At 39.8% G+C, this 16,421-nt stretch overlaps 1 protein-coding gene across 6 annotated transcripts in view; it reads left to right on the top strand.

Moving 5' to 3' along the window:
• CSGALNACT1 (chondroitin sulfate N-acetylgalactosaminyltransferase 1) overlaps positions 1-16,421 on the top strand; it is a 299,127-nt gene that overhangs the window by 63,416 nt on the left and 219,290 nt on the right. The window lies entirely within an intron of this gene.

Here is a 16,421-nt window from a genome sequence, read left to right on the forward strand (position 1 = left end):
CCCAAATAACTTTTCTTTTTTTCTCAAAAAGTATGTGCTTATTGACAATAGATTAAGAAACACAAATAAACTAAAGGAAGTAAAGAAAAATTAGAAAACGCAATTAAAAGAAATAAAAAATTCTTATTATCTTGCCACCCGGAAATAACCACTTTAAACATATATTTTTCTAGACCTTCTTCCTCTTAAATTTTTATTACCATGTGTTGGGTACTGTTCTTCATAGTTTTGCATAGCTGATTTCATCAAGTCTCCCCAACTTGCAAGGTATTATAACTTCCATTTTATAGAAAAGGGAATCAAGTCTCAAAGGGGTTTACCTGATTTTAAAGGTTGTGCCCTTAACATAACCATAAACATCCATGTTATAAATGTATAGTTACTAAATGAATACTTATCAACAACTTCTTCCAAAGTGCATTCCTGCTGTAGCAAGGTAGATTGTGCAAAATGTGTGAGTGCTGGTCAGAAAGTGTGCAAGCAGTGATGGGGCCAGGTTTTGTGGCGCCTGACGCTTATGCAATTTTAATTTCTCTTTAAGAAAAATTTTGAATACAGAATTAAATACAAAAGTGAATATTTACTTAGAACGAGAAAAGGAATCATAAGAAATCACTGAAGCTTTGAAGATTTAGGTCCCTGTTTTCTTTCTGAGCTCTCTTTAGGCAGTTGACCAGAAAAGCTTATATAGTAAATCTTCCAGATGGGAACCTGGCCTTTCCTCCCTGCCCAGAATTCTCTGTCTTCCCAGGGCCCCGGTCAGGGAGGAGCCCTGCTGCCTAAGCGTCACTGGCTTCCCAGGCTTAGTGGGAGACAGAGTGCAGGGGAGAGACCCTGGATTCCCGGGGTGTGGTGAAGGGAGGAGGCACCTCTTCTAAGCTGAGAGCCTGGGAACGTGGGCCTCTCCCTCGCAGGAGTGACACAGAATTCCTGTTTTACTCCAAGATGATATAAATATCTCCTGGCATTTTCTTCTTATAGTTTTATGGTTTCATGTCTTATCTTTGTTAGATCTACAGTTTAATTTGGTGAATGTTTTGAAGTAGGTATCTAATTTATCATTATTTTTTCCCAAATCTTAGTCGGTTGTCTCAATACCATTTGTTTGAAAAATTTTTAATGTTCAGTTCCAGGTAGTTATTTTTCATTTTTGTTATGAAAGGGATTTACATCTTTCCCCTTAATCTTTTCTAACTGGCCATTGTTGGTATGTAGAAAGGCCTTCAAAAAAAAAAAAAAAAAGAGTATTTGGGATGGCCAGATGGCTCAGTTGGTTAGAACAACAGGTTTGCTGGTTTGATTCTCACATGGGCCAGTGAGCTGCACCCTCCACAACTAGGCTGAAGACAATGAGCTTCCGCTGAACTTCCAGAGGGGCAGCCAGATGCCTCAGTTGATTAGAACACGAGCGCTCAACAACAGGGTTCCCGGTTCAATTCCTACATGGGATGATGGACTGCACCCCCTGCAACTAAAGATTGAAAACAGCAACTGGACTTGGAGCTGAGCTGCGCCCTCCACAACCAGATTGAAGGACAATGACTTGGAGCTAATTCCCCAATTAAAAAAAAAAAAAAAAAAGCATAAGCTCATTAGAAAAAAAAAAGCATTTGCTATGTTACCAAATTCTTAGTAATTCTAACAAATTCTTAGTAATTCTAATAGTTTTTCAACTGTCAGGCCTTTTTATCTTGCTTCTTCTTGAAACTCATTTTTGGAGTGGTGTCTGATTAATAAAATGCTATAATGACTGGCTCCTAGGCTGTGGGAGGCCGCCAGGCTATGGTGAGCTGATCAGGCAGGATTACTGATCACAGTAATTGTGAATGAGCAAAGGAGGGTAAATGTTAAGACACAACTAACTAGTAGAATTTATTAGCACTGATCAAATCACATCTCCTTATCTGACATTTAACTTGATTACAGCCCTGTGATAGTCCACGGCTGCTTACTAGTTACCCTGTCTGTTCTGTCTGACATGGCAAATCAGTTTCCCCAGGGTTATTTAAAGGGACACTGTGCTTAGGATGACCTTGTCCTACTTGCTCTTCATTGAGTAAAGGACTGCACCAAGCTGAACTAGCCAGAGGTAAGCACAGATCATGGGGATTCCTACATGTTTTTGTGTTTGCTGCGTGGCGAGCTGTTCTTGGACTTGTGGGGAACCCTGTTACAGCTCCCTGTGTCTGAATGGATAACAGGACTGTGTTGTCCCTTATCTGTGCTTGCTGGGAAGGCTGCTTAGACCCGGATCTCAAACGGGGGCAGACAGGCTTATCCTGCATCAGCAGCCTTGCTCAGGCTGTGTTGTGGTATGGCACTGAACCGCACGGAAGTGAGTAACCTGAGATCTGTACCTATGACTTACCTGTGGTTTAGACCATTTTACGTGAACATTGTTTCACACCAAAGCAGCATAATTTGTGGGCTTGTATCTGGTATGCATTAGTGAGTCTCCTTCAGGAGAACCAGAAGGGGAAAGACTGCAAGTCCCAGGGGTGTGGCAATGGCAGGAGTCATCTTTGTGGTCTTACGTGTGTGGGTGTGTAGCAGAGGGAAGTGTCCCCAGTGGGAGTGAAATTTGGGGACCCATCTGTTTGGGTAGTGCTGGGACCATTTATTTCTAGTGAAGAAGAGCCTTCCCTTCTAAAGAAAGGGAAGTAAGTGAGCTCGCCAACTCATTAGCAAGCATTCTGATTACACCTTCATAGTACATTGCTTGGTGGCCAAAAGCAGGGAGAGGAGACATAGCCCCACACCCCCTAACATTTGCTGCATCTGGGGCAGGGGTACAAATGGAGGTTCCCCTACCACATGTCTAAATAAATATTTCAACGTAGTAAGCTCACATATCTTTTAATCTAGTTCTGTCCTCCTATCTTGATACGTATACCTTTATAATGACCTGGATGGCCAGATTTAAATTTAGAATTCTCGGACTCCTCAAGTTTTTGTCCAGAATCCCCCTTTGGTACACGTCGACATCGCTGGCCACAGGTCCCGAGTCTGTCTGCACACTCTGCAAACAGCCTCCCTTGTACAAACTGGTGGAATGGTCCACCCATGAGAGAATGGACCCAGGCAGACACTGAAGCAGGTCCCAGGGACCTGTAGTATCGTCTGGAACATGGGGCAGGATCTGTGTAGGAGTATCCCGGGGCCCCATGGATGTGGTGTGGCTGAAGGAGGTGTGAGCGGGGCCCTCTAAGCGTGGTGTCCAGGGCAGGCACTCAGCCTCCGATTCATAGGGTGGGCGATGGAGACGGGAGGAGCGGATGGAGCAGGTGGAAGCTTCAACTCATCCAGGGCAGATGAGGTTCCGTAGGGGTGAGTTAGGCGGCCTGAGCATGAAGGCCCTGGATGTGCCAAATTGTGTTGTTAGAAATGCCCTTTTATGACATTCGGGTTGTGGGCATTTCACGTACAGATTCACCACTCATCTGATGTCCACCCAGTGGATGTGTCCTGTCCCTGTCTCAGACCCCTCTCCTTCCCAGTCCCCAGTTCTTCGTTATAATGTGGCTTTGGTGTTGGTGGTAACGGGTCTGCTGTGATGAAAGGAGCCAGTAGTGAGCTTGGGGGAGAATGGAGGGCAAATGGCTTTTCTCTCTCTCTGCTTCTCTCCCCTTACTCTGCTCTTAGAAATCTCCTGGGCTGGTCCTCATTCTTTGCCTCTGCTCCCCACACCCACCCAATAACTGTCTTTCCATTTCCTTTCTATTCTTGCTTTCTGTTCCTTTTTTTTGCCTGAGAGTTTCTTTCTTCCTGACGATGGGTGGTGGTGGCAGCTTGGCAGAGGCAGTGGGGCTTTCCAGGGAGGTTGGAGATACCGCCCTTGCACCTCAGTGAGCTCTGATAGTATTGTAGTAGTCCTATATTCAGTTTTACAAGTTAAATAGGCTTTTGTGGGTTGGCATGGAGACCTACCTACCCGTAATAACATCATTTCTGTGCAGAAGCACATTCCCAGTTTCAAATAACTGATTTACAAATGAACTTTCAGAACAAAACATGTTTGTCATTGTGGCCGCTATTTTTAGAATTTTGGATCTGATAGGTGCTCTGTGTACATCAGTAAAGAATTGAATTAGATCTAACCTGATGTGCAGGGCTCCCTTCAGTTCCGAAGTGTCCATGATTTTAGCCCACTTCCCTTGTGTCAATCGGTGAGAAACTGCTGTCAGAGAAAGTGAAGTGATGCATATAAAAGCCAAACACAAAGCGTGGTCTGGAGCTAGGCGTCTGGTTGTGCCGTAGGGCTCTGTCCTGTCACGGCCACGATGTCAGAGTGCCGTTTGGATGACCAGAGGACTGACACCAGCATGTGTTTGGGGGCAGGTAGCTCATGGAAGGTGTGCAGGGGCTGTGATGGCCTCGGACCTCGGCGGATGCTGCCAGTATCCACCTGTGGGCACAGGAACCTCAATCCCACAGGTGCTTCTTAGGTTTTCATACATGTGACCCTGTTAAAATGAGACCATATTTGAAGAGAGAAGCAAGAATCATAGCTCTTTAGAGTTTAAAAGTGACCACAGAGGCATTTGGTCAACGTTCTCAGTGTCCTTGTCCGTATTTTACAGGGAGATCCAGGTGTATGTGGAGCTAAATTGTTGGAACTTCTTCATGCTCTGCAGCAGTCCTGACTTTCCTTACCTTTAAGAGTTCTCATACACAGAATAGTAACTACTGTTTTTTCAGAACTTTAAGAAATTCGTTTCTGTGGTATTGATTGCATAACATCCGTGAGGCTGTTTCCTCATCTGTAAAATAGAGATACTGATCGTCAGGATGATATGACGATAGATATGTAAAAGCACCTAGCACCGTGCCTGCTGTCTGCAGGGATTGGTCACTAATTGTGTGCTTTTCATTCTTGTCGTCGCTGTAATCAGGGATTCCTTGTCACTGCCAGGAGTCTCCTCCTATCTGCTCCTTAACAGGTTTCCTGTGTGTTCTGGTGCCTTCTTCTTACTTTGGGAGTATTTGCTGTCACTCCAGAGGAATCTGTTTCATATCTGAAGAGCTCTTGTTCGTGGATTGAGAGGTACAGAATTTCTTATTTTTAAAAATGTTTTTATCATTTTTGATTTGTTACATACTAGGAATTACTTTTGATTCCTTTCTGCAGCTTTGTAGTCCTTTCAGTTATGGCTTTTTTCTTGAACTTTTCCTGTACACCATTAATCTTGGACCTTCTGCTTTAAAAAAATAATAAACTCTCTGGGTGGTGAACACACAATGGGATTTATAGATGATGTAATACAGAATTGTACACCTGAAATCTATGTAATTTTACTAACAATTATCACCCCAATAAATTAAAAAAAAAATAAACTGGGGGCATAGGAACATGCCTTAGGCTTATTCACCTTCTCTATTGGGTGTCTGATTTGAATGTATGTCAAACACCATCAGTAGCTGCTCAGCTATGAGGGCAAAGTAAGACAAAACTTTCTAAAGTTGAGTTACCCTTTTTTTTTGGTGGCTTCTCCTGGAATAGCTTTTGTGTTCTGACCTTGTTATCTGAAGAATTCTCAGTCTGGAGTTTCCTTCTCCCTTTCCTGACCTTTGTCTGTTGGCTAGGTTTCAGTATTTCACACTAATTCTCACCATCTGATCTCCTTTAGGCCACAAAGCAAATAACAGAGACCTCTTTCTACCTCCTGCCCATCCCTTTGCCCTTGAATGCTGGGTGTTGAGGTTAAAGTGATAACATTTGGGATTAGTCCCTGAGGAAATGACTTAGGAAATGTAGCTGAGCAGCATTTAATAGGGTATAATGTTTTTTAGACAATTTGAAAGTCCCAATCTTCTGTGACTTTTAACATTTCTACCTACAACCCTGCTGATTTCCCATCCAGGTACTCTCTCACTCTTCAAAGTGACTTTGCACACCTTTTCTTTTCTCCTCAAACCTCCAGCAGCTCCTCACCCTTTCTTAATATCAGCCGGTGACCTTGCTTCTTATTTCACTGATGAAGTTAAAAACACTTTGAAGACAGTCTTTTCAGTGCTGAAATTAAAACCCCACCCCATGTATACTTGTAGACTCTGATTTCTTTCCTGCTAAACCATCCATACTCTTACCCATATGCCCGTCCAAGGCCTGCCCTTCTTGCACTGGATTGTATCTCCTCTCACTTACTCAAAGATATTCTTCTAAAGTTGGTCCTTTTCTCACTGCATCATTAATTTTTCCTCTTTACTGGATCAGCTCCATCAGCAGAAATATCTTCTATCTTGAAAAATGTGCGCTTGAACCCACTTCTGTCTATAGCTACCACTCTATTTTCTTCTCTACCATACAACTTTCAAAAGAATATGTACATTTCTTTTATCTGTCTTTCTTGCATCCTTATTAGTTTGACGTTTGTCCCTACCGCTTTACCAAACATGTGCTATCAAGGTCATTTAATAACTCTTTACATTGTGAAAGTTAATGGTTGGTTCTCAGTCCTTATTTATCATACTTGATTCAATCCTTACTTGATTCATAAGCAGCATTTGGCACAATCCTTCATTCCTTTCTCCTTGATTTTCTTCCTTGGTTCCAGTACCCAGCCTCTCAGTTCACTTCCTCTCTTTTCTTTTCTCTGTCCCTGTTCATGGTTTCTCTTCCTCTCCACACTGGACATTTCCAGGCTCAGTTGTTAGGTCCCTTCTTTTATCTCTTTACTTATTTTACAGACATTCTTATCTAGTTCCAAGACTTTATTTCTTCAAATATTTATTTTTGGTCTTAGTTTCATTATCTGCTCCTTCTGATAATTATAATGATATCTATTAGATCTTGAATATTGTTCCGTAAGTTCCTGAGGCTGAATTTTTAAATTACTTTTTTGATATTTGTTCTCTCTGCTCTTCAGATTGGTTAATTTCTATTGATCTTCAAGTTTACTGACTTTTCTTCTTTTATTTGCATGCTGCTTTTGCGATGACCCCATGAGTTTTTGATTATAGATATTCCAGTTTTCAGTTCTATATTTTTTATTTGGTTCTTATTAATAGTTTATATTTTTCTGCTGGGAATGCCCAGCTTTCCATTGATTTCAAGAGCGTTTACCTCGTGGAACATAGCTATAATAGCTGCTTTCAGGCCTTTACTTGAAAATTCTATCATATGGGTCATATTGAGCTGGCATCTATTGATTATCTTTTCCCTTGGGAACCGGTCACATTTCCCTGGTTCTTTGTACATCAAGCAATTTTGCAATGTCCTGAACATTGTGAATGTTATGTTGTATAAATGCTGGGTCCTATTGTAACCCTGTAGAATGTTGGTGTTTTTTGTTTTAGCAGGCAATCAACATGGTTCGGTTTAGGCCACAAGTTCTGTCTGACCCTCTCTCAGTGTAGGTTGAATTTTCCAAAGCCTCTGCTTTCTGTATTGTATCCTGCATATGTGCAACTCAGCGGTGAACCTGAGACTTGGGTGGGTTCACACGCAGAATAGAGGATGTCCTTCTCTAGCCTTCACCTCTCTGTTTGGCTCACAGGAGTGAGACAGATGGATTTTCTAGCTGAGATTTATCTGACTGTGGACCTCTGTGAATGGGTCCCACCCTTGGGGCAAAGCCTAAAGAGAAGAGAGAAGAGAAGAGAAGAGAAGAGAAGAGAAGAGAAGAGAAGAGAAGAGAAGAGAAGAGAAGAGAGAGAGAGAGAGAGAGAGAGAGAGAGAGAGAGAGAGAAAGGAATTAACCATTTGCAGGTTAATTGCCAACTTTTGCCTCCTTTCCACACTCTGCCTCCCCCCCCCCATTTTTTTATTGTGGTAAAATACACATAATATAAAATTTACCATCCTAACCATTTTTAAGTATACAGTTCAGTAGTATTTAATACATTAATAATGCTGTGCAACCATCACCACCATCCATCTCCGTAGCTCTTTTCATCTTGTAAAACTGGAGCTCTATACCCATTAGACAATGACTCCCCATTCCCCTCACCCCCCGCCCCAGCCCTTGGAAACCATCATTCTACTTTCTGCTTTTCTGATTTTAACTATTCTAAGTATCTCATATAAGTGGAATCATACAGTATTTGTCTTTTTTAGTGACTGGCTTATTTCACTTAAGATGATGTTTTTAAGATTCATCCATGTTCTAGTATATATCAGAATATCCTTTCTTTTTAAAGTTAAGTAATATTTAATCATATGTATATGCCACATTTTGCTTATTTATCTGTTGATGGACATTTGGGTTGCTTCTACATTTTAGCTATTGTGAATAATGCTGTGATGAACATGGGTGTAAAAACACCTCTTTGAGACCCTGATTTCAATTCTTTTGTGTATGTACTCATACGTTGAATTGCTGGATCATATGGTAATTCTATTTTTAACGTTTTTAGGAACCAACGTACTGTTTTCCAGCTGCACCATTGTATGTCCCACTAACTGCACAAGGATTCCAGTTTTCCAGTTTCCATTTCTTGTTAACACTCGCTGTTTTCTGTGTTTTTTCTGTTTTGTTTTTGGATAGTAGCCATCCTACTGGGTATGAGGTTGTATCTCATTGTAGTTTTGATTTGTATTTCCCTAATTATCAGTGATGTTGAACATTTTTTCATGAGCTTATTGGCCATTTGCCCATCTTCTTTGGAGAAATACCTATTCAAGCCCTTGGCCCATTTTTGGATCAGGTTTTTGTTTTTTTGTTGTTGAGTTTTAGGAGTTTTCTTTATATTACAGATATTAATTCCTTATCATATATATAATTTGCAAATATTGTCTCCCATTCTGTAGGTTGCCTTTTACCTCTGAGATTATCTTTTGATGCACAAAATTTTAAATTTTTTATGATGTCCAATTTGTCTATTTTTCCTTTTGCTCCCTGTACCTTTGGTGTCACATCCAAGCAATCATTGACAAATTTAATGTCATGAAGCTTTTGTCCTATATTTTCTTCTAAGAGTTTTGTACTTTTAAATCTTACTTGTAGGTCCTTAATCCATTATCGAGTTAATTTTTGTATGTGGTGTTAGGTAAGGGTCCAACTTCATTCTTCTGCATGTGGATATTCAATCTTCCCTGCACCATTTGTTGAAAAGACTGTCTTTCCCCCCATTGAATGGTCTTGGCACCCTTGTCAAAAATTATTTGACCATATATGTGAGGGTTTATTCCTGGGCTCTATTTTATTCCATTGATCTATATATCTGTCTTTATGCTGGTACCATACTGTTTTAATTACTGTAGCTGTAATCTGCCTGCTTTTGGTTCCTTTTTTTAATAGTTCTTAGGTAGTTGCTTATTGTACCTTGTCCAGATTTTCTAGTTGTAGTCAGAGGAAGGATGAGTATCATGGGCATTCACCAGTGAAGTAGTTTTATGATTTAGAATCCCTTTTGTTGACACGCAGATTCAATCTCTTGCCTGCACCTCTCTCCTGAACTCACCTTCTTTAAACAGTAATTTGCTGTGGCTAGAATCCTCACCTTCTCTACTTTCAGCATCTCTGAAGCACAGCCAGGTTGGTTATGAAGATACAGTAGTTACGTAGCTCAAATACTTAAACCCGAAATCCAGTGAGGATGCTGAAATCCATCTCACCTTTATTCTTTCCATCCGAGTCCATTTTCAAATGCAGTGAATGAATGACCACATGGGTTAGTCACAGAAAGGACAGTTGTCACCCTGGGTGTGTGTTCTTACCACTGGTGAATGTAAGAGGACGTTTGCCTCTTGTTCTTTCTAAGGCTACCTTATAAATTAGGAATTCTTTTGAGATGGCTTTCTGGATTTACTTCTAACTTCTGAAATGGGACTTCAGAAAGGAGGATTTTGAGGATGTTATTCTAACAGTGAAATACAGCACTGACAACTCAGTCTCCCATTGCCTCCACAATGAAACTGTCATTGTAGCAGGACCCCAGAATGAACCAGCTCAGGTAGTGAATAACTGATGAGTCCTGTAATTCTTTTTTTTTGCTCTTTTTGAGTTTAGTATTTTCTCGTTTGCCAAGTTTTATACATATTATTTAAGGCTTTTTCCTTCTTCTTTATGTGACAGTATACATTTTTCATTTTTATTTATGAGAGTAGCAGTTTAATATTGTCATGGTTAGAATTTAGGATGAATAGTGGTTTATGAACTATTAAAAGATACACTTCTCATTTATGTTTTGAGAGTAACATAGTATATAATTGTTCTCTTTAAGTAACTAGAAACAGGGAAAATAATGGAAGTATTTTCTGCACAGTCCCTGTGTGCTATTCAGCATTTAATTTAGATGGTTAATAGTATTCTTTAACTGTCCACATCATACAACAATTTCCAGCATCCTAAAGGAAATACTTTGCAGCTCTGTTAGGAAGATTCTATATATGTCTGAGATATGACTCACTTCTCTTGGTGGAAGGAAGCCTTAGTAGGAGGGAACATTTCTAAGCATCTCTCTGGCGCTATGAAAGCCAGAGTGTCTTTTGAATCCTCACTCATTTATCTGTTCATTTATTAATCCAGTATGTATTTATTGCATGTCCTGCTCTATACTAGTCACTGTGCTCGGTAGGCATCTAGGGAAGAGTTCCTCTCTGAAATACAGAGTAGCTGATGGTGGAGAGATGCGGAAGCCAGAGCCCTGTTGTGAGCCTAATGAGAAGATTGTCAGGTGGGAGGCAGGAACCTTGCCAGGAAGTCAGGAGGAAGAGTCTGGGCACATGGCTTCAAGATGTTGCTGCCCTGCGCAGTTCAAGCATACACGAGCCTTAATATTGTTTGCACCCAGTTCTGTGTGATTTCCCTTCTTTGCAATTCTTTTGAGGCAACAGAAGCAGTATTTATAATAGCTAAAAAAAGGAGAAAATATAATTGCCCCATAGATCAGAATGGTGAAATGAATTACGGTACATTCACAAGATGGAGTTCTCTGCAGTCATTAGAAATCATATTGCAAAAGAATATTTAATGACATGGGAAATACCATCTAATAAGTGGGGGGAAAAGCCTGTAAAGCAGTATGATCTCAATTTGATAATGCTGCATTCTCAATCCAGCCCACTTGGACTGCCTTGCTGAAATTGTAGCCACTCTCCCCCGCCCCATGTGCATTCCCAGAGGCCTTACCCTGCTCTGCTCCTTACCCATCCATATTTACTGCTTTCTAACGTACTATACAATTTACTTGTTCATATTATTGCTTGCTGTCTTTCTCTCCTGATACAAGTTGTAGAAGGGATTTTTTCTTTTCTTTTCTTTTCTTTTCTTTTCTTTTCTTTTCTTTTCTTTTCTTTTCTTTTCTTTTCTTTTCTTTTTTTTGGTCTATTTTGCTCACTGATGCATCCAAAAAGCCTACAAAGTGTCTGGCACATGGCAGATCCTAATAACTACTAATAATTGTGGAATAAATGTTGAAGAAACTGTGGCTAGCTTATAATATAGATGGTTGTCATTTTTTTCTCTTTACTTTTATAAATTTTCTACCTCTATAATCACAGAGAAAAAGCTTAAAAAGATATTGTTGCATACGAAGTCCTCATATAGATCAACTAGTTTATCTGGAGGAAATGGCTGCAGGGATGATTGAAGAGGGCAGAACTAACGCCTTTCAGCTGTGTGCGGACAACACTCTCTAGCTGGACCTTAGGACCTGTGGGCTCTGGTCTGGGTTCAGCACTTGACTGGTGGCTGAGTTTTGAGCCATTTCTCCTGTTGCATCCCATGCTTATGGCTGCCTCCATGCATTGCTCCTGCTTTCCCCTTCCTAGGCCGTATTTTTCCTGGTCACCATTTCACATTTTGTTTTCTTCAAATGCCAGCCTGAATCATGCTTTCTTTTTAGGGCCTTCTGTCACTCCTCTGGCCACATTGTCCCTTGAATTCCCAATGGCACTCACAGAGTGTGCCAAGCACACAGCACTCAAGGACGCCCCCACCTGGCATTCTAAGTTCATGGCTCTCACAGCTAGCCTTCAGGGAAGCCATGTTTGCAATGCACATTAACCGAAGAGGCCAAAGCTACCATTATTGGGAGCCAAGTAGAATCTATTTTGAGACAAAAACCATAGGAATACTTTAAGCACATATGCTCCACTTGTCTCGTGTTATCTTTTCTCTGCAAGTAAATGACAAGCTGCTTGAGAAAAAGGTTTCTATTTTCCACTTTTCTTGTCTTCAATAGCACGTAAACAGTTCTGGTCTCCAAGCTGATATCACATACTTGTTGGTGAGTACTTGGTTTCCCATATATAGAATAAATGTTTCTGACTCTTCAGAAATGGCATAAGAATAATATAGAGGCAATGATTCGAGCACCTTAGAAGGCATTATATATGTATGCACATATATATTTAATGATGTTTTGTTAATAATTTAAAAAGCTAATACACTAAATTGCAATGTTCAGGATATAACTTGGCTACAGTAACTTTCTGCTGTTAAAATTGTACAATTTTCATTCAGGGACTACAGATTGATTTTTTTTTGGAAGCAGGGTATTAGACAACAGATGATTCAATTCGGTAAGTATTTATTGAGATGCTATTTATAAGGTACTGCATGCAATAGGCACTGCAGGGAATGTGGAGGTCGGGAAGAGATTGCATGTGACCTGGGGCAGGTTAACGTGCATGGAGCAGGGCACACTGTGATGAGCCCAGAATTAGGAATTTTGTTAGATGAGCGATTATAGATGTGGAGGAAATAAAGGATCGCAGGTGGAGGTAACAAAATTGAAGAGGGGGAGGGGAGAAGGCATTTAGGGGAATAGTAGGTTGTTCCTGGCCAGGATGGCAGGGAACATGCAGGCGAGGCGGGTGGGAGATGAAACTAACAGGCAGATTTGGGTGACATGGAAAGCCTTCATGCTGAATTAAGAAGCTCTGTTTTCAGTCTCCCAAGAAACCTTTGAATATTCTACATTAGAAATGGGTTTTCAAAGAAAAGGCTTACAGTTTTTGTGTGGTTTGATAAATAGAAGAGTAACCGTATGCTTTTGATATCTGTGGTATTTATGGTAGTGTTTTTAATATCAGAAAGAAATTTATTAAACAAGGATACATGAAATCAAAGAGAAAATTGTTTGCTCCCAGAAACACAGGGTTCCCTGCCCCGCCTTGTGGTTACATTGCTATTGGATTGGACTAATGAGTGCTTGAATTGGCAGATTTGTTCCAACTACTATTGGAAAAATGCAGGTAAATTTCATGTGGTTAAATTATTTTTTCAAAGCCATATAGCAAAAGTTTAAAACGTTTTGGAATAGAATCCATGTATCTGGACTCTAAGAAGCTATATCAGAAACCTGATGATGATTTTTCAGAATGTTATCAATGTGATTGATGCCACACATATACTGTGAGTGTTCTGATATTAATGCTATTTCTGTCTATTTCTTTGTGCAGAATTTGTTTCAGAGTCAATAATTAGTCATCTACAACAAGTTTTTTTTTTTTTTTTTTTTTTTTTTTTAAGCTTTTTGGGGAGGAACTCCTGCCAGGATTAGTAGAAGTTCATCAAATATTTTTCAGAGTATTTCAAGAGGTTTAGCAAGTAGGCATTCCTAACCCTATGTGACTTATACAATTTTCTTATTTAAAATAGATTAGCAGTTTAGAAGTATATAGCTAAGAATCTTTGGGTTTGAGTTTACTCAGAAAGTAATTGATACCACTTGAGTTCTTTCTTTGTATTACTTTAAAAAATTCACCTTGTTCCTTTTTTTAGTTTACAAATTCTGAAATATATTCAAAGAAAGCAAGTTGACCCATGTGGAATGTTTATCTATTTTTGTAAAATTGTGTGTGTATGTATGTGTGTGTATGTACATATGTGTGTGTGTATGTGTGTGTATGTACACATGTGTGTGTGTGTGTGTGTGTGTGTGTGTGTGTGTGTGAGAGAGAGAGAGAGAGAGAGAGAGAGAGAGAGAGAGAGAGAGAGAGCTGGGGCTCTGTGAGTGGAGAAACAAGATGAGGGGCACATCTGTCCCCAAACTGCATTCCTGAGTTGGCTGCCAGGATGAGGGTGGCATTGAAGGAATGGAGGAAGGGACAGTCTCTATTTACTCTACATATTTTTAAAAGAAACGGTGAGATTATGTGTGATTTTACCTTTCTTTTTTGCATTTTTGAAAGAAAAATAGAAAAAATATTAGTCAAAACTATTTTTCATTGTATAGATTATTGTGTTTTACATTTTGGGACCAGTGTTTTTCTCTGCCCCTGGAAAAATTAAAAGATATAATATATGCTGCTCAGATTTTTACTTTTTAAATGCATTTCCAGCTTCTAATATTTGAAGGATTGCAGTTTCATTTAATTTCACAATGCTCATTTTCAGAGGAGTTACAATCTGTACTTTAATATTTCCTTTTAAAATATTTAGCTGAAGAAAATTCCATGATCATTCATAGGATTTAATACTTTTGTCATATGCTTTATACAATTTTTGAATTCTTACCAATATTTAATACTTCTGTAATGAAACTATGTGGAAGCTATAATCTTATATTCCATTCTCTGTGGTGTAAATTATAGTGATTTATGGCCTCTGATTTTTCACATTCTCTCTCACCAAGCAGACGATGACCTTGTTAGCTTTTTGAAAGCACTCCTTATTTGAGCGAGAGACATTAGATTTTGAGTTGCAAATATCTTTTTCTTACTGTCATTGGTGTCACGTTGGATTTAGAGTCTTTTCTTGTCCAAAGTCCAGTCATGCTTTGTTCCAAGGGAATGTCATCGTACTGACCTGTTTCTTTATTGTTGTGTGAAGTAACACTTCAGTCATTTCACACTTTAAGTACTAAGGCAAAATAGATGTTATGTCTTTTGAGGAGAAAATGTTAATAAATGACTTGGGTGAAGTAACTAACTAGAATAGGAAGAAGTTAGAGAGATGGGGTTTTCTTCATAGGACCTGGGGCAAGCTATTGAATTTCTCTGGGCCTCCATTCCCGTTGTCGTAAAGTGAGGGAAATGGATTGGATGCTTTTAATTTACCTGTGGCACTAACACTTCATGGTCTGACTGCAAAAGGCCAATAACTTGGGCTTTGGAGCTGTGGGAAGAACCTTGATACAATATCCTGTTCCTCTTCCTCCAGCATGTCGATCTTGGTTCTGTGAGCTTTATTTTAGGAGGGCATAGAACACCCTTCTTTTACTTAACATTTCACACAAATAAAGGAAGTTGAAGGTTGCCCAGATTTAAACCAGACGAGCAAGTGGAAATGATTCCGAAAGCAATAATAATAACCTAAATCTGGACTGCTATGTGAAAGCTGTCAGAAGAAAATGTAGAAAGATGAGGAAACGTTGAGTGGAAAGATGAGAAATGAAGATCGGAAGTCTGGAACATCACCAAGAGTGTGGTTAGATGAATGTAGGTGTTTGACCTCATCCGGGGAACTGAGACCAAGAGGTTACCTCTTGGGAGTCAAAATAAGTTTACCTGAATAGAGAATGTGGTCTGTAATACATTTTTAGTTATCCATTATTCCAAATGGAACGAACCCACACCCTTACATAATATGGGGGGAAATTCATGTCCTCTGGGAGGTTTATAGGGGAGAGGACCATCTCTTCCGAGGCTACTGGTCTACCTTGCTTTTGATAGCAGAACCAAATTCTTTGCTTGGTAGACTATGGCTCTGCTCCAGCGTTTAAGTCAGTGATGACAGTGGTGAGGTTGGTGGCATTCCAGGCTTGATGTTGGGAAGAGGTGTGGTGAGTCATCACTATGCAGTGAGATTTCAACACAGGCTGTGAATAAGAGCATTTATTTCACCAAAAGTCTACTCATAACCTGAGTACCTTTGAGACAGTTGCCTTTGCTTGATCCTTTCTTCTGAGTTCTGGCGCCTGTGTATTATCTTAGGAGGGAAGCTGGTTATAAATAGATACTTTGTAACTATTTTAAACACTTTGTTAAAAGCCTGAAAGAACCATGGTATTTAACACAATGTAGTAGTAAATACTTTTACAAACAAACTTGTATTTTCTTTTTATAAATTCTCAGTGTATCAGTTAGGATAGGTAGATGCTGAGTCAAATGCCATTTCTTTATTCATAACCCTATAAAACCAGTAATACCTTCATTCCACTCCTAGATTTACAGTTTTGGAAATGTTTTCAGCATAAATGTGAGTCTGAGGAACATTTGGGGAGAGTATATATCAATACTAAGAGGTAATGAGAACAAAACCGCTTTATTTCTGAGGGCCCAGCCTACGCCATTGCACAGGCACCTCCACGGTCATGGGCGAGTCTCCTGGTTGTGGACGTGTCTCCAGTCGAGAATTCTGCTTCTGGTAACTGGAAAAGTCTTTGCTAATAGGAAAGTGTCATTTTTGGTCTTGTGCAGAAAGTGACGTTTGTCTATTGTTTTAAAATTGCCATCTTGTCAAAGGCAGATCTGCAGGCAATTTCAGGGTCCTATCAACCATTAAGAGGAGAGAATTGTAGTATTGGGAGGA

This window comes from Rhinolophus sinicus, chromosome 16, assembly GCF_057876585.1.
Source record: "Rhinolophus sinicus isolate RSI-liver-muscle chromosome 16, RSI-T2T, whole genome shotgun sequence".
NCBI lineage: Eukaryota > Metazoa > Chordata > Mammalia > Chiroptera > Rhinolophidae > Rhinolophus > Rhinolophus sinicus.